Source organism: Cygnus atratus, chromosome 1 (assembly GCF_013377495.2).
Source record: "Cygnus atratus isolate AKBS03 ecotype Queensland, Australia chromosome 1, CAtr_DNAZoo_HiC_assembly, whole genome shotgun sequence".
Taxonomy (NCBI): Eukaryota; Metazoa; Chordata; class Aves; order Anseriformes; family Anatidae; genus Cygnus; species Cygnus atratus.
The window spans coordinates 165,156,099-165,181,280 of record NC_066362.1 but is presented as its reverse complement, the minus strand read 5'-3'; positions in this window follow the sequence as shown (position 1 = coordinate 165,181,280).

The following is a 25,182-nucleotide window of genomic DNA, read 5'->3' as shown; positions in this document are numbered from 1 at the left end:
AGGATTAGCCAGGGCAACTCAAATGGCACAAAATGCCACATTTAGGCAACTGAAGTTAACCTAATACACTTGAAGGAGTTTGCAGCCTAAAGTAGATAATGTGCTTTTTGTCAGCTGAATAAGTCTCCGTATTCAGTGACTGCACTGACAAGACCTGTAATGACCACAACAATGATTTAGACACCTTGCTCTCACCAGTGCATCTGTGCTGAGGTTCTTAAATTCAGGTGTTGAATCCTGCAGGCTTAGTTTACGTTAAGCCCTGCAGGCTTAATTTACTTGCCTAAACCCTGGTGACCAGCACTGTTTGAGACTGCCATACAGCGCTGTCAGTTATCGCACTGGACCAGAGGGAGACCTGCTTCTCTTGGAGAGGCAGACAGACTATGCAGCCAGCTTCTCTGAAGCTCTTTTCTTGTGAGTCACTTCCACAAACTCAATTCTTCAAACACTTTCTGAGAAAATAGCTGTCTTTAAAAGTTTCCTTGTTTTCTGCCCAGAAAGAAATTTTATGTATTTTATTTATGTTTTCAAGAAACTCAGAGCTGTCTAAGACCTCTCCTTTCCAGAATCTTTATTGCTATAGAAAGCAGACCCTTGCTAAATGGGAAAAAATGTGAAGAAGGGAATATGAGTGCCATATAAGAAATTGAAAGTGTGAGTAGTTGAAATGTTGCTGTTCAGTGAAGTTAAACATTGATCAAAACCTTTACAAGGTAGAGGACTAAAACCATTAAATGAGTGGTTTCATTCAGAAAAGGACTGGAAATGGAGAAGGATAAAGGAAAGCCAATGTGATACCTTGGAGAATAGCAGTAAAAACAAACAGGTGTACAAACATTGGGAAGAAGTTCAGGAAAAATAACAAGCAAATCACAGTTTTCTCCAAAGGCAACACAGAAAAAGACAATCTGATACACACTGAAGACATTTCCTGAGAGATTATCCACTGTTGAACTACATTGGGATATTGGGATAGAAGTATGGGAGAAGACCCATCTCTACTTGTAGAGATTCCCTACCACTTTTTTTTCCTTATGACCTTTCTTTATTTCTATTCCCTTGGAGAAACATTCTGACAGTTAGCTCCAGGATATCTCTTGTTCTTCCATCTTTTTTTCCCTTGAAATTTAAAAAGACTTCTTCTGCCTTCAGATGACTTTTATGTGACAGAAAGTCAGGTCATCTTTTTATTCTTTTCAATATTTTATGAGAATCTTGGCAGGCTTTAGAGGCTCTTTAAATTTTAAGACTGAGAGAAGCAACTCAACCTTATGCTCTTGTGCCAAGAGAGAACGCACTTTTCCTGGTGAAATGTTTAAGTCATCCTCTTGAACATCCTCCAAACTTTTCACCTTTTCATATCAATGTCAGCTTGAAGTCATAGCTGTTATAGATACCATCACAGGGCTGAAGCCGGTAAAAGACTTGAAGCATCTACAAATGGGACTTAGGTGAAATTGTATTGCCTGAGCATGGGCCAGTGATCCAAAAGCCACCTGTTCATCTGCTGCCTGGCTTGATTACATACCTTCCTGTCAGATTGTGAAGTTCTTAGGACTCTTTCAGCCAAATTAAGCAGCTCAATACCTTTCTTTTGTGTAACGTAAGGGTAGGGTTGGGAATGCAGGCTATGCTTCGTCTACAAACCCTTGAGGGACCCAATCTGTTAGATATTTTCAGAGCATACCTAATGGTTGGGACCTCACAGAAATGCAATGGATGCTTTCCCTGAAACACAGCTGAAGAGGAGGCAGTAGTGCTTCCATGCCAAGTACACATGCATGCATGCACACAAGCCAGATATAGCACCAAATGTTCAGGGCACTCTTGCCCCAGAAATGGGTGATGTAATACTCCTCTCAGCCTGAAAGATTTGATGGACACTGACTACCTTTCACTCATTTATCACTAGAGTTCTGCTAGAAGCAAGGACCAAAATCTACAAGTGACACTTTTCTGCTGATCATCCTAGCTCTTGGATTACAATGTCATGCTCTATAAATGTTTTCTTCTCTTTGCTGTACAGAGGACAGAAAGTCCAATCATCCTGGTTAGTTGTGTGGCTGCTTTTTGGGACCCTTATTTGTCAGGAAGAAGATGTGAGCTGAACCATTTTGCTGGGAGAACACAGAGCCACTGTCTTCCATTTGAGGTGTGGCCACATCTTATTTTGTTAAAAGTGGGTGCTGGCACCACATCTGGCTGCATTTTAGCAACAAGAGCAAAAAGTGTGAGTTCTGCTATGCTTCTCCAAGAGTCAGGATAACGTGCCTTCAAAAGACAGGAGCTTTTCAATAGCCTTGGCTAATCTATTTTCTACATCGGGATGGGCATAAGATAGGTTCATGATGTATTTCTTACTACCTAGATTCTCACTCAGTGTGCCAGCTGTTTGAGACCATTGCTGAGAGGCTTCTAACAAGTCCTGCACAGGGAGTAGCTGCTTAGCATAGTTTTGGAGGGAAAAGCATGGAAATGGTGCATGCATATATGAAGCAGCCAAACTGCATTGTATCTATTCCATGTCACACTGTTTTTGTTAGAAATGTTGCCCTAGTTTTTGCTGTTCTGGCACATGCTGTCTCCTTCAAATTGGCAAGAAAATGCATTGCTCTGATCAGGCTTCATCCTTTCACAGATATGCAGTCATTTTTTGTTGTCGTGACTTTGTGATAAGCTTTAATCACAGTACGAGGTGGTCTGCTCTTTGGTTACCGGTCCTACTTGGGTGGGCTGGCCATGTGTCATGTGCATCCATCTGAATAAGAAATTATTAAGGGATAACAAAATCCTACACTGTTAGCCGGATGTCCAAACTAAGCTGGAGGGGCACAGACCAACCTTGCAATCAAAATGTTTGCAGAGAGATGGAAAACAGAAGGAAAATGTTTATCAATTGTCCAATGCTTCCATAAGTAATGAGTTTAGCTGATTCTGCTTTCTTTTTTTTTTTTTTTAATTAGCAATTACCTGTAAAATCATAGTATCTCTTCAGCTGGTTGGCTGTTGTTTTCTTTGTCTGAAGGAACTATCTTTCTGAAAAATTTCTACTAAACATTCTGAAATAGCATTTTCCCCTTCATTATTCTAGAATTTTGGATCTGAACTTCGCCAGACAGATCATCACTCTGCATTTCGAATCTGACAGTCCAGGGGCTTTTTGTTTTCCCTGTGTCCATCTGCTGACAGGAGGAGTTTTAGGTAGTGTTTGGGCTTGCATATTAGGACATGTGGAGAAACAAATTAGCAGGTAAGAATTACCAGTCTTCAGACTAGTTTCTTTCTTTCCTTTTTTTTCCCCCCCTCTCTCTCTTTTTTTTTTTCTTTTTTTTTTTTTCTCTTTCTCAGTAAGAAACACAAAGATAAGTGGCAGCACATGGCTTATAGCTGCCTTATTATAGTCGCCTTCCCATGTGGCCAGTTTAAAAGCTAACTAATAGTTCTGATACTAGCTAACCTGGCAAAAAGATTCCAATGGTTCTATGTGAGAATAACATCTGCCTTTCAAATCTTACGCTTGCCAATGTAGGCATGTGAGGTTTTTTGTTGTTCCAAGAACCTCTGAAGCGTAGCAAAGGTAAAGGTCCTATGAATTGGAACCACCTGCTTGAACTAATGTTTTGGCAAGCTCCTGTTTTCCTGGAGCTGGTTCAGAGTGTTATGGGCTATGTGGAATGGGAAAAATCCACAAAAATTACTTACCACACCATAACTGTTTTCTATGCTGTTGTGTTCAGACTGGAAGTGTGTAGTGAACAAGCCTAGCGAGTGTGAAGCACATGCTGTGTCTGTATGACCACATCCTTTACTGCATAGTCTATTGTATAGTCTGACACAATAAATACAGAACTTAGAGATCTAGAGGTAAACAGCTTTCAAAATTGATGATGCAAATAGCACAGTGGATACATTCACTGTTTTCTTGAACCCTCTATTTGACAGTGTTACAGGTCTCAGTATTTGTTTTGGAGTAGCTGGACTGAACACTGAAAGACTCTGAGAGCCCCTATTGTACTTAGGTTTGTGTATACAGCTTGTATGTCCCTCACACCATCTGAGCTTTGTGTGAAGGGCTTCTTTTTAAACCAAAGACTTGTTATGACCCTTGTAAAATAACCCCTGCTGAAGGCTTTTTTATCCTTCAAAGGAAAGACAACAATGGGATGTCCACAAATATTTGTCAATTCATGTTAAAATGGCAAATATATGACAAGAGTACATTTTCTATACTTTTTTTTTTGAAAGCTGGATCAAAAAATTAAATACCTACAATTCAAAAAATCTAAAAGTAGTTGTACCTCCTCACTTAGATAATTAAAGATATAGTAATTTGATTTTCTTTTCTTTTTTGTAACTGTTGTGGTTTAGCCCGGCTGGCAGCCAAACACCACACAGCCGTTCGCTCACCCTCCCCCCTCCCTCTCCGGGATGGGGGAGAGAAATGGGAAAGTGAAGCCTGTGAGTTGAGATAAAGACAGTTTATTAAGACAGGGAAAAGAATAACAATAATAATAATAATAATAATAATAGTATTAATAGTAATAATGTGTACGAAATAAGTGACGCACCATGCAATTGCTCACCACCCGTTGACCGATGCCCAGCCTATCCCCGAGCAGCCCGCCCCCCACCCCGGCTAGCCATCCCTATATATTGTTCAGCATGACGTCAGATGGTATGGAATACCCCTTTGGCCAGTTTGGGTCAGCTGTCCTGGGTCTGTCCCCTCCCAGCTCCTGCTGCACCCCTAGCCTGCTCGCTAGCAGGACAGAGCGAGAAGCTGAAAAGTCCTTGGCTTGGTGTAAGCACTGCTCTACAACAATTAAAACATCAGCATGTTATCAGCGCTCTTCTCATTCTAATCCAAAACATAGCACCCTGCCAGCTACTAGGAGGAAAATTAACTCTGTCCTACCTGAAACCAGGACAGTAACTATGCTAAAATATGCTATAAGGTTTATAAAACAAATCTACGATTTTCCTGATCTGAGGCTATTCTAGAGTCCTAACCCTTTGAGTTCTAATATACCAATGAATGTGCAATTTATACAAAGTGAAATATTCAACAGAGGAAACTAGCAAAGTCTAAGACAGAATGCCATCAAGTAGACCAGTTAGGACATTTTCCCAGGAGGTTCAGATGGCTGCCCTGACTGAGGCATGAAAGGTGCTAAAGTCCATGTCTCTACAGTTGTTATACTATATATGCAATATAAGGGTGTCGTTGTCTTTATTAATTTTGTAAACAGTGAATACAGTCTCAGTCAGGATCATTCTACTCAGCTTTTCTTTGTTGGTCAGATTCTTGCTGAGCTGCTCCAGCAGCTGTAGAGTAAGTGCAGCTCAAGTAAGTTTCTAACGTATGCATTCAAACATCTAAAGCTCTATAATATGAGTTTTGAGAGCATTGCGCTTCCTTTTGTTAGAAATGCCTGTAACTAGTGATAATTATGGGTCAATGAAAAAGTTGTATGTGGTCCCAAAGTGTTCATTTTTTTAATTATGTAATTACTGTCCATTTTTATAAAGGGTTACTTTAATCTCAACTCGTGTGTTTCATCTCCCAGAGTCTGAATGTACTCTAGCACTGACATTTTCCTTTGTCTCTGCTGATGTATTTGCTAGATTCAGACTGTAGGTTATTTCTTCATTAAAGTGGATACCTATGATTTATCTTTCCTTGGCATTAGCAACAATACTTGATAATACTTGATAATACTTCAATCATTTAATCACATTCCTTCTTTGAACTTCAGTCTGGTGGGCATAATTTACCTCACCAAGGAAGAGTTAAGTACATAAAACAATTAAAAACAACATCAACCAACCAACCAACCAACCATTGAAAGCCTATTTGTCCTTAATTAAAAAGGACAAGGGATATATAGACTCAGGCAAAACAATAAGATTCTTGTATGCCATTTTGACTCAATTTCCCTATCATTCTTGGGCATTCTTTGGGATATTTTATCAATGTCCTCCACAGTATGCTAAATTTTCATCCATGAGATGCCTACCTAATTACGTCATGGAGTAACTCTCTGCATCTGCTGCTTATCTGGGTCCTTTACCTTTCAATGCAGTAAGTTTATTCAATCAGTCATGAAAATTACCAGATATCCTTTTTCTTATTTGCACTAGCTCTCTTTGTCAAATGACCAGGCATAACATTTTTTATCAGGTGATTGCAGTATATCACCTGTTTGTGAATTGCCACTCTCTGGGAGTTCAGACTGGAAAAAAATGGTGTTTGCCCAAATGATAGCAAACTTTTTCTATGCTGATGTGATAATCAAAGGTTAGTGTCTTAACTGGTAGTCTTGTTCCAGAATTTCTCTTAATCATCATCTCTCTGGGTTTTAAATCAGTAGGGGGGCACAAAAGATAGCAGGGATTCCAAAAACAAACCACATTCAAAATAATTTGTAGTCTGGTGTTGGGATCCTTGACGCGATATGTAGACATATTCCCAATTTGTTTCATCTGAACATGTCTTTTAGAAGTGCTGAGAATTGGTTCTCAAGGCTTTCAGTTACTGGTTTGGTTGATCAGCACACCTGAAAATTAGTGTAATATTGTTCTAGAGTTCAGTGTGTGGTGGGACCACAGCAAAGGTCACCTCAACCATTTAAACCATCACAGAACTCATCATTGCGGTGTTTTAAATGCCTAAGAAATTGCATGGTTGCTAAGATGCCTTGGATTACTTTAAAGGCTTACTGAAAACTGGTTCCATCAGTGCAGAGGTCAGATTGCTGAAGTTCTTAATCCAAGTGCAGATGCTTCTTGCATTGTGTGGTCTATCATAATTTTCTTTAAAACCATTTCCTTAACTAAAAAAGAAATATATGTACAGGTTTTGCTGTAATCAGTATTGCTACCCTTTCCACTTTTCGACTCCCGCTTCTGCTTTTCCGCTTCTAGGTCATAATGGTTTTTACAGTATCATAAAACAAACCATCACAATGTGTGTTTATTTTTCCTACGAAGTAGACTATTCTTAAAAACTATGCCTATCCAACTTACTCTTTATAACCCATATATGTTGCCTCTTTTATGGAGCGACTGTTTTTTGTTTGTTTGTTTTTTTGGGTGGGGGGTCTGTAGAAAGCTATTGCTTGTGATGGGAAAGGGAGGTAATACTCATGGCAGAAATTATAAGAACTAGAACAAGCTTACAGAAGGATTAGAGATGACAGTGTTCCAGGGATGGAAACAAGAAGGTTTACAGAGGTAAGAATTAATGTAAGAACGTACAAATGTGCTGGGTTAGACCAGAAGCCTGAATTCATCCAATATCTTATCTCCAGCAGTGGTCAATATCAGATGTCTAGGGGAAAGTAAAAAAGATGGCAAACGTGGCAGAAGTCTTTAAATAATGCTTTGTTAATGTTCAGCACATTTCAGAACAGGGACTTCTGGAACTAGAAGTCTTGTCTCTGTACTTAATGGGCCTCAATGGATTTTTCTTTCATGAACTACTTTTTAAATAAACATCTCAGCTTGTCATCCAGTCTCTCATCGGAGCCAATGGCAAGATGAAAATACTACTATGACATGATTCACCTAATTTATTTTATATAGTGATGTAAGGATGAGAAAATAGTTGTCTAAAAAGCATCAGCTTCTTTCTAGCAGAAAAAAGAAATGTAGGTAAAATGTAGGTTATTGGCTCAGAGGGAAATTAAAGAATAAATGAACTCTAGACATGAGACTCACATCACAGATCCTAAGGTGTCATGTCTTCATGTGAACTGTCCTTTGGTTTGGTCACCTGAACACAGGTATTTACTGCCATTTGAGATGACATGTCTGGCCTCCAATATCTTCCAGAAGTATGAAGGCCTTCTCCAGGCCAACGACATGGGACATTCTAGAGGTGAGCATTCTACTGAATGGCAGCTGGGGGCCCTGCAGAATAATATAACGCATAGTAACGTGCAAAGCATTTCAAATAACAGTAGACAACAGGGTAGGAGACTGACCTGAGCCTCCAGTACCATGACGTCTGAAGCGTGCTCTGAGGTTCATTGACTGTAGGGATTTAGTAGCCGTCTGTTGCCTAAACATAGGTGACTAGAGCTATCTGAGATTCTCTAGAGTATCTGACCCATCCACATGGGGTGGTATATATGAGACAAAACCTAGAGGAGACCTCTGCCCCTTATAGACCAGCAGCTGGAGGCTAGGTGGGATGCTTAGTGCATCTCAAGTTATGCTAAATATCCGTGTGGGGAATACAACAGATTTCTAAGTGGGGGAAATAAGGTCAAACTTGCAGAAGGGAACAACTGAAAATTAGGACTGCTTTAAGAAACTATTATTTTTTTCCCCACTAAAAGAAAAACATGGATAAACTTAAATAGTCTTGTATAGAAGAGTCTTGGATATGTTCAGTGGAGGGTATTGAGATAAGCAAATCCCTTTTTGTGTTCTATATTTGTATAATGGATGGTTACTGGGACTGCAACATAAATAACAATAATAATAAGATTACACCTTTATTTTCAAAAAAAAAAAAGAGAGGAAAGGAGAGTTTAAGATGGTTTTAAGAAGCTGAAAACAATGATCAATCAAATATACTTGCAACCAAGATTAAAGATCAGAAGGTAATTGATTACAGGAGGGAGTACAGACTTTAAAATGTAATATGTGGAGAAGTTCATACAAGAAAAATACTGTTACAAAGAAGAGAGGAATGAAGTTGGAAAAGGTTAATAGGGAAACAAATATTCCATATTATGATTTATCCAGTTAGGCAGGCTTGAGAGAGTGAAGTTCAGTGTTGGAGTTTGCCATGTTGTCATGAAAAATGAAGTGAGAACAAAAAAAAAACAGCAGCAGCAGAAGAAGGATTGGTCTGAACACAGAAGAGGAAGGCTTTCATGCCACAGGCAGAATGAACCTATTTAAATAACTTTAATTATAGGATTTCTAAGATAAAGCTTTTTTTTTTTTTAATTATTTTTCTTTCCCCTAACACTTCATGGGTAAATTAAACACCAGAGTCTTTAATTTTTAAAGAGGATTTTAGGGAGGATTTGGGCAATGGACAGGTAAATCGGTGTAGTTTCATAATGATTTATTTAGTGCAGCTTTTTTTCCATTTTCCATTTAGTAGAGTTTGCCATTGCTGAAATTTAAAAACATTCTTTAAATCTACTTGCATCACCTACTAAATGTTGAAACTATACTAACACATTACAAAATAAGCTGAAACATTTAGGAAAATTTTATTTAAGAGATAATTTACTAGCTGAAGCCAATTCTTCAATGTGAAGTGGATGCATAGTCACCTATGTTACTTTCTCAGTGTTTGTTTTGTATGAAAGCATCCCTGCAAATAATAATCTTGGAATCAGTTGGAACCCCTATTAATGAAAGCTATAGAAAAATACCAAAAAGACCCTAAAGTTTGAATGCAAAACTGAATGTTAACATTTTAAACAAAAGAGGAAAGATCTTTACTATATCAAATTGTGATAAACATACACAGACATTTCCATCATAAACGTACTTAACTTACAGTTTGTTCTAAGACAAAAAAATATATACATTCCTACATTTTACCTCAGAGTTTTTCTCTGTATTTTTAGTACTCACAAAAATGCTATAGAAGAAACCATACACATGTAGAGAACGAAGACTGGTATTGTCTGAAAAAATATCCTGCCATTTCCAATCAAATTTAGTCTTTATATTATGGTAAGATTCTGCAGGAAAAACAAAGAAGCTGTCATCACATCTAATGGCTTTCTTATGTTCAGAATCCCCTTTGGAATAATAATTACATCCATGCATGTGTACTGGTGTATCTCTGCTTTGCCTGCTCTCACTGTTGCGCCTGCATCATGCAGCGTGACCTATCATTTATGCCAGGCATCCATGCATATCTGTGCTGCATTGGTGGTTGCACATTGCCATATGGATGGGTGTCCTGTGGTTTATGGTACTGAATTCCAGGTCATTTTCACACTAGATTGCAAGGTATATTCAGGAGGCCAGCAGAATTGTGGGGATGGGAATCAATTCCTTATAACTTAGTTCTTCTGTACGTCAGGACTCAGTTGGCTGATCAAACAGTGTGCCCACAATTTATATATACCCAGGCATGTACCCCTGGGTGAATTCTCCCCACAGACTTTATGTGCATATAAGAATATTTTAAGTGTGTACCTGAAAACACCTTGGCTATTAATAAAAAGTCTTTAATGCTCTTATGAAGTTTGGTGAGTTTAAGGAAGTTGTAAAGCAAGCTCCCTCATTTAGAATGGGAATACCAATGTAATCAGTAATTTCTATTGTACTGAAATTGCATTCATATCTGCTTGAACATCTTAGATTTTTTTAATGCCTTGAACAACTTAATGAAAAATACATAGATTAGCTTTGGGCTAGGAATGAGATTCATTCTTAATTATAATAAACTATTATTTTTACCACTCCCATTTGTTTGTTTGTTTTTCTGTAGTATTATCTAGAAATCTTTCTTTCTCACCTGTTTGAATGTCTATTTCCTTCATGTTATTTTACTATTGCAATATTGTATGGTATTCACCTTTTTACCATTATACTGTTCTCTGGTTCTGCGAATGCAAATTCCAAGAAACAAGGAGAAAACAACCCTGTGTAGGATTAGAATCACCACAGAAAAACCAGTGTGTTTTGTTTCCTTTAGCTAAATTAATTGGCCTTGAGAAGCCCACACTCATACATTCCTGAGTTTATTCCTGGTGGGAGGATGGAGGTCCTAAAATAGGTGGCAGGCGTTTCTTACACTTCAAGGAATCATGAAAAATATCAAGGCAGTGGCCATGTGAGGAATCAGCTGGAAATTTTTCTTGGTGTATCTTACATTTTTCTCCATGATATCAGCGTATCAAAACAACAGTCAACTATGCAATACCAGGAATTATGCATAACTTGATAACAAGGCGTCTGGTCAAACAGCATCATCTGTAAGTTTTGTCTGTGGCCAGAGATGCCACATAGTGAACTTTCTCTATAGACACCTTCAGCAGAAGTAAGAAAGCAGTGGCGTCGTATAGCCCAAGTATTGTACGTCCCATTTCCTTTGATTTGGCCTTCACGTCTCTCAGCTTGTAATTGCTTTCTACTTTTGGTTTGGTGATGATCCAGGTTACATAAAGACTGTTTGACTGGAAAGATTTGGACGATCTCCCAGTGACTGAAAGGTAATCTATGTGAAATGACAGGAAATATTTTTTTTCTCCTCTGACTTCTTCAACAAACCAAGAAAACTTCTTGCTTTGTTGGTTCCCATTCTCATTGTGCCTGTCAGTCACAATTGATTCAGAGTGACTAATCAGAGCAACGAGATAGCTTCCCAGTGTTTTTGTGGCACTTGGTGATTAAATATACACCACTGTGCTGTGTAAACTTTTACCAGTTTGTCAGATTCACAGTGGAACTTTCTTTAGTAGTAGGAAGAGACATTTTAATACAGCTGCGGGTTTCTCTGGTTCATTGACTGCAATGGTCACTGTAACAGATCACCACTGCAAAGTGCATTTTTTGCTAAAACAGCTAACAAGGCTTTTTTTTTTTTTTTTTTTTTTTTTCACCAGTTGCCACTAGGACAATATTTTGCCCCCAGCTTCTATGCCTGAACTCAATAGACTTCAGCAGAAGTTTTGAATGCATGCTACTGTAAATGTAGATGACGCATGTTGATAGATGATAGATGTTCCAGCGATCCCTAATCACTTTTCCAGACAGCACGGCTTATCCAAAAGTAAAACACTGCTACACAGAGTAATCTATGAAGCAGTCAGTAGTACTGTTTCATAATAAATCCATTTGCAAGCAATTTACTCCCGGTTCACTTGCGCCATGACTTCATGTTAATGTGTTTGTCCTTGTTGGGTAGTCATTGTTTATGTCACATCAGTGGGACCGATTGCTCATTTTGTTGTCCCCCTTTAACTGCAGCATTCAAATGAAACAATGTTATGTCAATATTTACAAATTTCTGTTGTGAAAACACTGTTGAAAGGCTACTCTCCAGAAGGCTTAAGAAACTATCTGTGCATCTTGAAGGTGTGTAGACAGCGTATACAGCAGGAAAACAATAGGTTTTACAGAGTTTTTCAGTAGGTGTTACAGTAATGTCACTTATACTCTTCAAATGCACTTCACAATCCACCAGCAAACATTGCAGCAGGCTGCATGAAAAGATGAGACTTTATTTCATAGCAAACTAAGGCCAATCAAGAGCTTGTTCCAGTTCATATTTCAATTTGTTCTTCAAACTGAATTTAATGAGTAGAAATATCTAATATTATCATTTCGATTTTGCAAAGGACCATCACTGTTTTGCTGTGACCTAATGCAGAAATACTACCTCATATTTCTCTGTACTATTTCTTTGCTTAACGATGGCTTAATCCATGGACGGAGTGAGGGGAATAATAAATTCTGTTTCCAGCTGGTGCTGGCTTCATTGGCTTTCACTGAGCGCAACATGTGAAAAGTGGTTACAGTTAGGAGAATGTTCATGTTGATTGTTATGAGGTCATTTAAAATAGTCTTCACGCTTACAGGCTTATTTTGTCCTACACATTCAGGTTATATCTGAATCGCTCCTCACCTTCATTGATCTGGGACCCTTTTTAAAGTAGGCTTCAAAAATCATAGCATTCTGTAGAAGCACTGTGGAAATTAAACATTCAGGATATATGGCAATGAGTACCATAAAACCACAAAATAACATTCCATGGGAATTACTGGTTCATGGAAAAAAAAAAAAAGTAAAAATTTGAAGTTAGCTTAAACCCACTGCAGTTTAGAACAAAAATGAATAATTTTGATCTTTTGGTGAAACAATTTTTTTTGGAAAAAAAAAGATGTTTAGGCTTGTAGTATTATTTCTGTCATAAAAGTCAAATCTTTGGAAATTGATTTAATTTATAAGTGTACATTTACAAGAGTACATTTTGTCTTTAATGGCAAGAGACAATATGTTCCATTTTGAAAGTATAACAAAAATCATGGCATAATCAAAATGCTTTAAAAACAAGGCTTTTAAACCTTTTTGCCTTGCCTTGCCTTGCCTTACTTTGCCTTGCCTTGCCTTTGCTTTCCTTTTCCCTCCCTTCTTTCTTCATTCTTTCTCCCTCTTTTTTTTTTTTTTTTCCCAGAATGGAATTTCTTTATGCTGAAAATCTGTCATAGAAAGTTTTTGCTTTTACAGTTTTATTTATTTATATATATATATTATTGGAAGATTTTCAACTTATTCTACCCAGAAGGAAGTTAGTAAATTTTCAGGGCAGTGCCTGTGTAATGTGTCATAAATAAAGCTTTAGGCAAGATACTGAACTGTAAGTATTGAACAAATAACTGCTTATTAATTTTAAAGTAACCATCTGGTGCATTGAAAGGGGCACAATCCTGTAGAAAAAAAACATGAACCTATCCATAATTCCTGTGAAAAGTGAACTGTAAATACTGTGCAGAAGTAATGATGGAATTTTCTAACCTTTTTCGTGACCTTAACATTATTTTAATAGTGGTTTTCTGCGTAGAATACATGTGTGTATATACATACCTATATATATATAAAATTAAATTTGGGGTCATCTGCGTATCCTGCTATGTATGCAAAAAAGAAACCTCCTCTTCCCAACCCAGTGCAGCTGACTCCCACTGCTAAATGGCTACAGGGGAAAAGGGAAAGACCCTGAAAGAGACTTAGGTCTTGTTCGGACTTTCTTAAAATGGTGATCCTATCTGAACCAGCAGAAAGGATGTCTAGCCAAGGCCATTAAAGCCCCCTGTGTATTTTATTCCCTATGGGACCAGAGAGATAAAGGAACCAGATTCTCAAATGTGGTAATTGAGTAATTTTGAAAACCATAGCGGGATTCTTGCTCTTTCCAAAGGGCAAAACAGCAGTGTATTTCTGTTATGTAGACAACACTGGTGAGCTATAATATAGACCATTTATATCTGTCTCCTTCATCACACACCATTCAACACTGCACAACACAGACAAACCTCTCTTTGCCACCCTTCAACACAACTGTAGGAAAATAGCAGTGGTCATACCAAAGGCAGTTTGTAGGTGCAGAGTGCCATACATGTCACCCAGCATACTGCTTCTTACAGAGGTTTAATGAAATAATTTTTAGAAAGGAGCAAGAGTCAACTGTCCTGAGTATGCTGTTGCACCAGCATTTTAGGGATATCCTGAGGCAGACTGTTTATGAAGCCCATCATGGCTCATGGTCATTGCTGAACGTATGAAGACTTTTTGGAATGCAGTCATGGCTTTAGCACCCAGCTTTCCTGGGGGAACAAATTCCACAAAGTAACTATATTTTATATAAGAAAATACATCCTTTTGCTTGTTTTGAGCTTGGTGCCTTGTTATGTAGAACATAAAGCTGGAAGAAGTCAGCTGGGAAATTGGGTGTCCTATTACTGGAGGTGACCAAAACAGTGTTTTAGTACACCAGGGAATGCAGGAATTCTGTCTGATGTGTCCCCACACACCACAGCCAGCAAAACATTTTCCAGCACTGTAAATAAAGCCCTTTACTTTATATCACCTTCAGATGGCTATTTTTGAAGCTGAAGAGTCCTAATCTTTATCAGCCCTTCTCCTGCCCCCAACCATTCTTCTTAGCTTTATCTGTACTTTTCATATTCTATGGTATCCTTACCATAGGGGATTAGAGCTTCACATCCTGTTTTTGAGATGTCTGTACCTGGAATGTATATCCTTAATAGTTCCCTAGTCTTATTCAGTACTGAACAGATATTTTTAGTCAACCATCCAAAATTGTTCCAAAAATCTCCTTACTAAGTACTAACAAATCTTCAGTTTATATCTATACCAATGAATTAGAAGGTTCCCAGTCAGTCACTGGGCCCAGTGTCTACTTTGGTCCCATGGGCCCGTGTCCCTTTTCCCAAATGTGTCCCAAGGGGTCATGGAGTCCTTGGACGGAGCTCCAGCCTGACACCTACTTAAGGCAGGCTGGATACCAGGTCTACGTGGTGTGCCATGAAGCATATCCACCTTGTATCCACAGCCTATAGAATCATTAAGGTTGGAAAAGACCTCCAAGATAATCTGGTCCTACCATCACCCTACCACCAATGTCACTCACTAAACCATGTCCCTAAGCACCATGCCCAACCTTTCCTTGAAAACCCCAGGGACAGTGATGCCACCACCTCCCTGGGCAACCCGTTCCAATGCCTGACTGCTCTTTCTGAGAAGAAATGTCTCCTAATTTCCAACCTAAACCTCCCCTGGTGCAACTTGAGGCCATTCTCTCTAGTCCTATCACTAGTTAATCTGCCAGAAGAGGCCGACCCCCAGCTCCCAACAATTATGTGTATGTATAGGCATACAGAGAGATGCATCTTCGTGTTTGTTTGCATATATAGATGCATAAATATATATAACTTATAACTTTTCCTAAAGAAGTGGGCTTATGTTTTGCAATTGTCAATTCACCACTGTTTGTTAGTTTCTTCTTGATAACTTCTTTTAAATGTTTAGATTGATAACTCTACCAAATTTGACACAAGAATGGTGATCTCAGAAAAGTTAGGCATTTGGCAAATACTGATGGTTGACTTTTGGTAGATGCTTGCACTTAGCCTCTACTTTGACAGGCATTTTAAGCTGACATTAGCTGACAATATCACTGAAGGCATTCCTTCCCTCCCTGCACTTGAATTAACAGAGAACCAGATTGGGAAACCAACCAACTGAAAAAATAAATTAACAAAACATTTGTCCAAGTGAGGAACAGTTCCTCACCCTCCTGCATCAGTGCTTAAATGGGCACATGTGAAGAGGTGGTGCAGAGAACATTAGCAGAGAGGAAGGTCCTGCTTCTCCTGGTGGCAGAGCCACCTGATGCTAGTCAGAAAGGCTGCTGTAGGAGAGCCCCAGGAAAGGGCTTCAGCCAAACTCAGCAGTCAACTGCCCTCTTTCACCTGCCAAGTGGCCAATTAGCAAGGGCTTATCCTATGGCTTCAGGTGGTGTTATTATGTTACAGATAGCAGCTAGGATATGGGGTGTGAGGAGGAGAGTACACCATGGGGACACAGGACACAAACCCACAGGAAACTAGGCTTTGTGAGCTCTGGTGATTTTGGAACAGCATGTTGCCTGTCTGCTTAGGCCATTGTACAGCCAAAGCTGTATGGGAAAGGAAAACTGGAAAGAGAATTATTCCCCAATATACCATATTTATCTGTTTTCCATCTCTTCTGTTGTTCATAATAGTTTTCTACCAGTTTATCTGATACTGAACCTAAAAGTACTCATCTGTAGTTCCCAAGATCACCCTTAGACTTCTTTGAAATAAATATGTTCCCACTTCAGCAAAGACATTTCCTGTCTCAGTTGGCACCAGATGTCTCTCATTCATTTCTACAATGAAGGAGGATGTAAGTGAATGTACTGAGAAGTGTTATTATTTAAAATATAATGATCTTTAACAAATCTAATTTTACAATAAACACAGCAAAGGCAGATCCATTTAAAACAAACAAACAAAAAACCCCAACAACACAAGTCTGTGTGACACAGCAGGAAGAGTTAGCTTTGGATATTTACCACATATATGTGTAATTGAAAAACACTTCATGATGCAGGATGCCTTTCTGTATGTTGCTTCTAAGAGGCATTGTGGAAGAGAAAGTTAATAAAAAAGTTCAATTAAAGCTGCGTACAGCAGTAATGGTCCCAAAACAACGTGTTTTGAGGAGTCCCATATGAATATTTTACACATCATTCACCAAATGGTGGCCATATCTTTTCATAAAGTGTTTTCATAAAGTCTCATAAGTGTCTTATGTTGTTGTTTTTTATCTATGTTTAGCTATTTCTAACAGCCTGTTATTCTGATCATTACAATAGATTTAGGAGTGATGAAATTGTTCCTGCCATTAAAATTATTTTTTAGCAGCAAAAGTAGCTCCTTTATTTATTTATTTATTTTCCTAATAGACCTAGAAAAATATGTAAAATGTAGAGCACTTTTCCAAATTTCTTATTGTATTGCTTGTTCTCTAAAACTTTGAGCTGGATCGTTATTGTGGCCTGTCCTTGGATGAATCAAGTAGCTGTCCCTGAAATACAGACAGTTCAAGCCTGTTTTCCTGTGCTAAGCAAATCCTCTGTCTGCCACATTTTTTGTCATGAGCAAAGTCATGTGGATGTTAGCTGTTAACACACTGGCTGATCTCAAGATGGAATGTAGAAGGTGGGAAATTTCTTTTTACAAAGACTATGACAGCCGTATATTGATTTAATCAGAGTATCTTTGGTCTCCGTAATTATCATGCAATGTGAGAAACTGGATTCATTAATGATCCAAGAGTTCTCAGATACCCTTGAAAAAGAAGAATTTGATAAAGATTTTATGCCATGCTGCCGTATGATTTTTGAACAGGCTTAATTTCACTAGTGCAAATAAGAGAAGGTTGAATTAGCAAAAGATTGTACATATGGCAAGATGAATGAAGAATTAATAGAGGCAGCTCATCATAGCCAACTATCTGAAAGACTGCATAATTTATGCTATCTTCTGACTTTCAGTAAATAGCGCAAAATCTGCATGGATTGAAGCTCCCAGGTGAAACTGGGAAACGCCTAGCATTTGAATAGTTTCACTGTTCCTCATACCTCTCAAACCTAACAGTGATGTTTTAGGAGATCTGGTGATTTCTCAGGACAGGGACACAAAAATAATGAAAGATGCTAATTAGCTCTGTATGGTCTGGATAAATCTTCCTTTGGAGAGTGATGCTGAGAGTAAATTTTTTGCTGTAATGTTAATGACTGCAGCAAATGGCAGCTAGCAAGGAAATACTAGCTGTTATTCCTGATCTGAATACAGGTCCTTGTTCAAAGCACTGTTGTCCAAGAGCTACTTCATACCAGTAACTATAAGGCACAAAATCACTGCAGGAACAATAAAAGTGAACAAAACAAACCAAAAAGCACTATCAGAGTGTGTTAATTTCCAAAAATAGCAAGGTAAAAAAAAAAAAAAAAAAAAAAAAAGAAAAGGAATATTTCTTAAAAGCAATTGAAAGGGGCAGAATTTGTTTAAAAATGTCATCTTGGTAGCTCAGTGGAAATGTGCATGATACCTTGAAAATATCCCATTAACGCAGAAAAAAACCCCAACCCTCAAATTCAAGCTACTAGGAGTAAGCAGTGGCTTAAAGAGAGATTTTGGGTTATGTCTTGCTTGAGAGTTAATAAATAAATCCAGTTTAATAAATAAATTGTTTGGAAACTCATCATGTATGGGAAGCTTCCCAGAGGCAGATGGCTGCAAGGCTAATAGATGGACAAAGTATAAAAGGAGTGTTTGTAGAGAATAAGGCTGTTTATCCTGGAGAAGACCAAAGAAATGAATGAACTCTTGACATTTGTGTTCACCATGGTATAACTGAAAGAGTGTCGCACAAAGGAAACCATCTTTATGGGAGATGGTTCAAAAATCTGTGTCGTATCGAGATGTCTGTAGAAGAAATTTAGAACAGAATAACAAATGAACTGCTGTTCACAGATAACCAAGGCATTGCAGTATTCACCTTAGATCAATAAAAGAATGAAATGAATGAAATACTTTAACCACTGATCATTTAAAACCACAGAGGAATGTACAAATATGACAGAAGAAGTCTGAGAGAGATCTGGGGAACTGTAGAGAACAACATCTGGTGTCTGTGCTGGGTAGGCTGCTGGAGGCTGTTGTAGAGAGCAGAGCTGGAAGATGTGGTCAGGCACTGGATGTCTATCAGTTCTCTAAAGGAATCACAAATATATGGGATCTTGGGTGGATCATAGAATGACAGAATCACAGAATGGCTTGGGTTGGAAGGTATCTTAAAGCTCACCCAGTTCCAACTCCCCGCCATGGGCAGGGATGCCACCCGCCAGATCAGGTTGGCTGGAGCCTCGTCCAATCTGGATATAGTGGGACTTCCAAAAAGGATTTTGTTAATATCCCTCAATGAAGGCATTTCAAGAAGAATGATGAAGGTCCTCTGATAAATAAAAAATGGTAAAAATATTATCAATGTGAAGTAGAAATAAATTGCTAGTTTTCAGTTCTTCCAGTTTCTTAATGTGGGAGATCACAGGGAAGGATCTCTTCCGTGGTCTGCTCTGTACAAATATCCACCCATAAGATTAAGAAAAGACAGAAAACAATGACATGACAAAGCTTAATGATGACATTAATCCATTTAAAGCTGTAGAAGTAAAAGATTTCATAACAGTGTGCAGGGCCACTGAGCATAGTGTAGTGCTGTTTCTTGTGTGAATTAGGAAGTGCAGGGTACCACATTTTCACAGGTAGACAGTGCACTGGGCAGAGCAGGCTAATGAATTATGGGGAAGGTGCTGCCCCTCAGCAGTCTGGGAGAGAGTGTGTGTATACCTCACTACAGTCTCAAACAGGACTCTTCTGGAGAGACATCATGACATGCTAGGAACATTTTGTTGTTGTTGTTAAACAAATACAAAAATGCATAATGGTGTGGAAAGGAACTGCCTGTGAAAGAAATCTGAGGTTTTTTATCTAATCTGTGTTGAATTTGTGAAGTCAGACAAGGAATGATTTTTACCTTAGCAGAAGGGATCAAAAGAAGAGTGAGCATACAACAAAGAATTCTAGCTGGAGGGGTTGGCAGCAAAGAAGACTGAAGGGAGAGTAGTTGGTTGGTATAACATGTAGGCAGGAGAAATTTGAGTTACACAGCAAATTAGGGATGAAGAAAGACAAATGGCAAAGGAAAATGGAAGGATGCATTTGCTTAGTTAGGTTCAAAACAAGATGTATATGCCTTAAAGACAGCATGCTTCAGAGAACAAAATACTGTCTCAGAATGAATCTAATAACTGATGGCTTTTACCGCTGGATCCACTAACTCTCCTACCTTGCTGTTTCATTCATATATGTGGAAGTGCTATTTTGAGATTCTAAACCTGCTAAGAATGAGCATGTCTACATATTAAAATTTTCTTATTAATATTCACAATAAGACTATGACAGATCGATATTTTTATACCCATTTTATAAATGATAATATTAAATTGGGGAGAGAGGCTGGGCATTTTAAGTTATTAACATGAGAGATGCTTAATTTTTCAGAGGGAATCTGCAGTTTAAATAGAAAAGGAAAAGATACTCAGAACCTCATTTCCAGACTGTGGGGTTGCCATTTCCAGTAACAAGATGAGGAAACTTGTTGGTCAAGAGCTTTCCAGGACATGCCAGCCCTGAGGTAGCTTGTAGATTAGGAAACCTCACAACCTAACACAAGAAATTAAGGAAGATTCTGATAATTGCTTCATCTATTAATAATGCTTCCCATTACTACAAGTGCACATTTTAATTTTTAACTTGATAGAATAAGATAGATTTTCTCCTTGTATCTATGCAGTGGTGGAATTCGACTGCACAGAAGTAGATGTCTGCATCTGAGCTTGTTGCTAGTGGCCCCCCATAGAGTCAATGAAGAGATGTAAGACCTTTAAGGCATACTATTTATTTCAGCTTAAGCTAGACATTTTCATTAGAAGAATCATGCTGTAGTATTTATTTCTCTGTCTAGTCTACAGGCTCCTAAGGTAACTGGCTCATATGCAGCTTTCTACACTGTAGATATCCAAAATTGCATCACATTCTGAGTTATCTCATAAGCACAAGGCATCCAAAGAGTCCCATTCTTGGGAATGGCCTATGATGGAAAGTTAAATGAAAATTCATAACAAGGTTTTATTTGGAGTGAGCTCAGGAGTCTGTTGAACTGGGGCATATACTTTACGTCCATTAAAAAGTCTGCTTACAAAAATTTCTCTTGATAAACAACACAAGGAAAGCAGTTTTAAATTTTCAGAATTGTATTCTCATGCTGTTTGCTTATCATATTAATGTTAAAGAAGCTCAGGGCAAGATTCTGATTCAGAGTTTAAGCACTGCTGCCCTAGGGTTGTTTTCTGATTGCCTGTCTGCAGGGACTCTTCACATTTTCTGGGAGCAAATCTGTAAACATGGTACTGAAAAACTGGCCATTGTGGGTACAAGACTCCATCTCACCTTTCACCTCACATTTCCACTCACCTTCTTATCCAGTGCAGGAAAGAATTATTTTCATGTCAACTAAAATGAGATACATTTTGACCGTATTTTGTTATTCTCACCTTCACAAATAGATTCATGCTTCTAAAGTAAAATACCAAACTAGGGTGTGTTTATAAGAGACTTCTTTTGTTAAGCTAATTCTGAAGATGAACATTCAGTCTTTGCTACTGCATATATTGTGTACTTATGATTGGTTCATTTGAAGTACGGGAAGACTTTTAAGCTTGTCCTCATTAATTACATACTTATTAGTCGCTGTGTCCAGGTCAACCTTTCAAGGGCCCCATGGCAAATTCTGTATGTAAAAATTTGCCTAGATATTTTTAATGCTCTTTATGCCTCCACTTGTGATTTATATTCACATACCACAGCTATCTCTGCAGTTTAAATAAATGCATGGTAGAATTAAAGCCCAATTTGTTTGTTTGTTTGTTTTGGTAGACATGGAAGTCTTTATTTCATAGGACAGTGGACTGATGCTTATGAGGCTGAAGTTAAATCTTCACCAAAAAAAAAAAAAAGTGGTACATTGTACAGTATGTACAGTGCAATATTTAGCCATTTAGCCAAGATGGTTTTCTAGAGAAGGATATTGTTGCATAGAGAGTACCAGAGCAGATAATAGGATTTCTCAATAGGATGCCCAAATCACCAACCTACAGGGGCTAAAACTACATTTGTTTGTCTTGTCTTTGGAGATTACAGTGTATTTAGAACTGCTCCATGCCTCACTCCAGGGTTTTAGAACAGCTGGACTTTCAGTGGGCATTGAATTAGAGAGCATCCTGTAACCATTGCAATGAAAATAAACAAAACACTGCTAATTGCAATTTAGCAAAATCCTAACCTTTTATTTATTTTAGCTTCTGGAAGTTTTAACAATAGATGATGGAGGTGATATTTTTTACCGCATATTGATATAGAGTACAGCACTGTTTTCTTCACATTTCATCTCAATTAAACATCACAGACTCCCCATATACTGGTTGTAAACCAGCAATAACTCATCAAGGAGAGAAGACAACTGAAACTCCCACCCTCAGAAAAATATGCAAGGGAGTCTATACAAAGAAAATGTCTGCTGCTTCAGGTACATGCGGGATTAGGAGCACACTTACGCCCAGTGGCTGGAAAACAGAAATACAGTCCATTCTGTTCTACTGTTAATAACAGAGAATGCAATAATAAATACACAACAGTATTAATAACATCAATAATACATGGCTGAGTGAAAATGAACAGTTTGAATAACTCAACTTCATTAGTGCAGCCCTCATTCAGCAAGGTGCTAAGCACATCTTGCAGCCTCAACACTCATCAATAGATACATATTTCAAATGAACCACTCTGTTCTGAAATGCTCGAAGAACTTGAATGAAGCTTATTATGCAAGGTGCTGGAAGATAAACTCAATAGGAGGCATGTTGGCATGTTAGCACGTTGTGGGAGTTTTTCTTTTTCTTTTTTTTTTTCTTAATTATTTAAAAAAAGAAAAGGATTCAACAATGTGCAGTAATTTGATAAAGGCAAGCAGGGCTTTCATTGCAGGGCATTAAGCAAAGCAGAAAGCTGTAAAGTTTAGAAGCATTTTGGTGCACATATCTGGCTCTTCTAAAATGAAATAAACATAAAGTAAAACAATAAAAGTTATTGAGAAAATATTTTGTTTTCAGATGCAATTTTGTTTTCTCTTGCAATAGTTGGAGTCATGGGTTCACTGTACGATATAATATTCATGTGACAAAAAGGTGGGGATTTTCATTTCAATGTTGCCATGCAAATATATGCACATAGTGTGCAGCATGGATTGTATACTGTTTGTGATGTGGTATTAGTTGTGATTTGTTGAGTTGTGTTGTCTTCAGTGATTGTAATGTTTGCTTACAAAGTACAGTGAAACTTTGTTAGTAACAACAAAGATATACAGTACGTGCCTTCAGGTAAAAGCTGAAATATCCCATGACCCAATGGAATAGAATTTACGCTGAATACCAGAGCAAAAAGTTACTTTAAAAAAGAAGTAATGTCAGAAAAAAAAATGCAAAATTGATTTGGGTAACATAGCTTTTTTTTTTTGAAAAGAATCTTTATAGAAAACACAGATCAAGTCTTGAATCAGAGTGAAAATTAAAGTCATGAATATTACATTTCAATTTTCAAATAAAAAAGTCTACTTACCTGAAAAATTTTAGTTAAAAAAATTTACATTTTTTGTTCCAGTCTGAACTTTAATGTTTTTATTCTTCTAAATTAATTTTACAATTGAAAAAAAAATTAAATGGAAAAGAACCATTCAGTTTCTTTGAACAGTGTCTCACTAAGTGTACCCCAAAGCACACAGGAATTGCACAGAAAGATTGTTTGGTCCTCAGGAAGGGAAAGGAAGAAGTTCTTCTCTTGTCACAAGCTAATACCTGGTCCACTATACAGTGCTAGCCCCATAACCGCCAGATCTAGTTATTGTAAATCATTTGTTGTTGTTGTTTTTTCTAAAGAATACCTCTGTTGATTGGACGTAGGACTTATGAGTTGGCATCTGAATGCTACATGAGACTGTGGGATATATATATATATGGGGTGTATACCACTGGTGAAACTCTCTGTAGCCTCAAGTCTTTACCCAGGATCATAAGGGGATGAGATAGCTTATCATCCTTTCATCTTCTTGACCTATCTTCTGCATGACATTAAGTAAAGTCGGTGCCCCCATAGGCACTGAACCCATTGCCCAGAGTCCTGCAAAGCATATGCATGGAGTACTGGGTACATAATCAACATTGGATTATATAGTCAAGTAATACTTAAAATGCACAAAGAAAGGTTTTTTTTCCATATCTTAACTTTGGCATTATTTTAATTTATCAGGGAATTCTTCAGTTTTTTAACAGTACTGTGCTTTGCAAGTAATTACTGTATGAATATAGTCACTGAAAGCCGTTTGCCTACTTGGTCTGAACTATGAAATATTTTATGCTATTTTATCAAAATCAAGTAAGACAATAAAACCAATCTTTAAGTATTCTGTATACCAAACAATCCATATGTGAAAGCTAATAAAAAGCTTTACTGCTTGAACTGTTAGCTTCCATGGTATCACACACAATTCTATTGTACAGAAGCCAAAACTGGAGCTTTAACTTAAGCATTGACTCAAATGGATATTAATCTCTTTGGTGCCGTTTAGAAAGCAAGCTGAAGGGTAGAAGACAAGAACATAAGTGCATGCATCACATATCCACAGGGCAAACCACCACTATACTTATTAGACTTATACTCTCTGACCTTGTGCATAAAGATGTGAAATGAAGCTTGAAATAAGAGAACACAATATGATTTGCAAGACTTTAATGAAAAAAGAAAGACCTAAAAAAAAAAAAAAAGGCCCCAAACCCAAGAAGACAACCCCCAACCAAATATTTCCTGGTCAAAAATGAACAACTGCATTGATAATTTGCCATTTTTTTCTATAGTTACAAAGGTCAAAAGTGAACATACTTGCTATGGTTGAGAGGTTATGTTGAGGGAATACACAGGATACACTTATCTTCTGAAATCAAGGCCAAAGAAATGAGTTGTCTTCAGCTTTGAATTAAATAAGTCACAGGTGATTTTTGTAAGTCTTGTCATGTGATTCTGGATTTCAGAAAAAAGTTACACAATCTCTGTTTCTTAGCTTCATGGAAATAGAGGACAATATAGAATTATATGATTATGCAAAATATTTTGGAGTTAAGTATCCTTCTACAAATTTATAGCAGGACATTATAATGAAGATCTAGAAATACATTGGAGCTAATGGCATACCTTCTTTAGCTATTTTCTTATGCTCATCAGAGTCTCTGATTTGTTCTCCAGCAGTACAGTCAAAGACTTGCACGATCAATGCTCCTGTCTTTTTCCTGTCCTCACCTCTGTTTGCTGATGTCCAAAGGGATTTATGACAGCAAAGACAATTCACTTTCTCTTCATCCCTTCTCTCCCCCAACACTATTTTGAAAAGTGCCTCCTACATTCCAACTAAAAGAA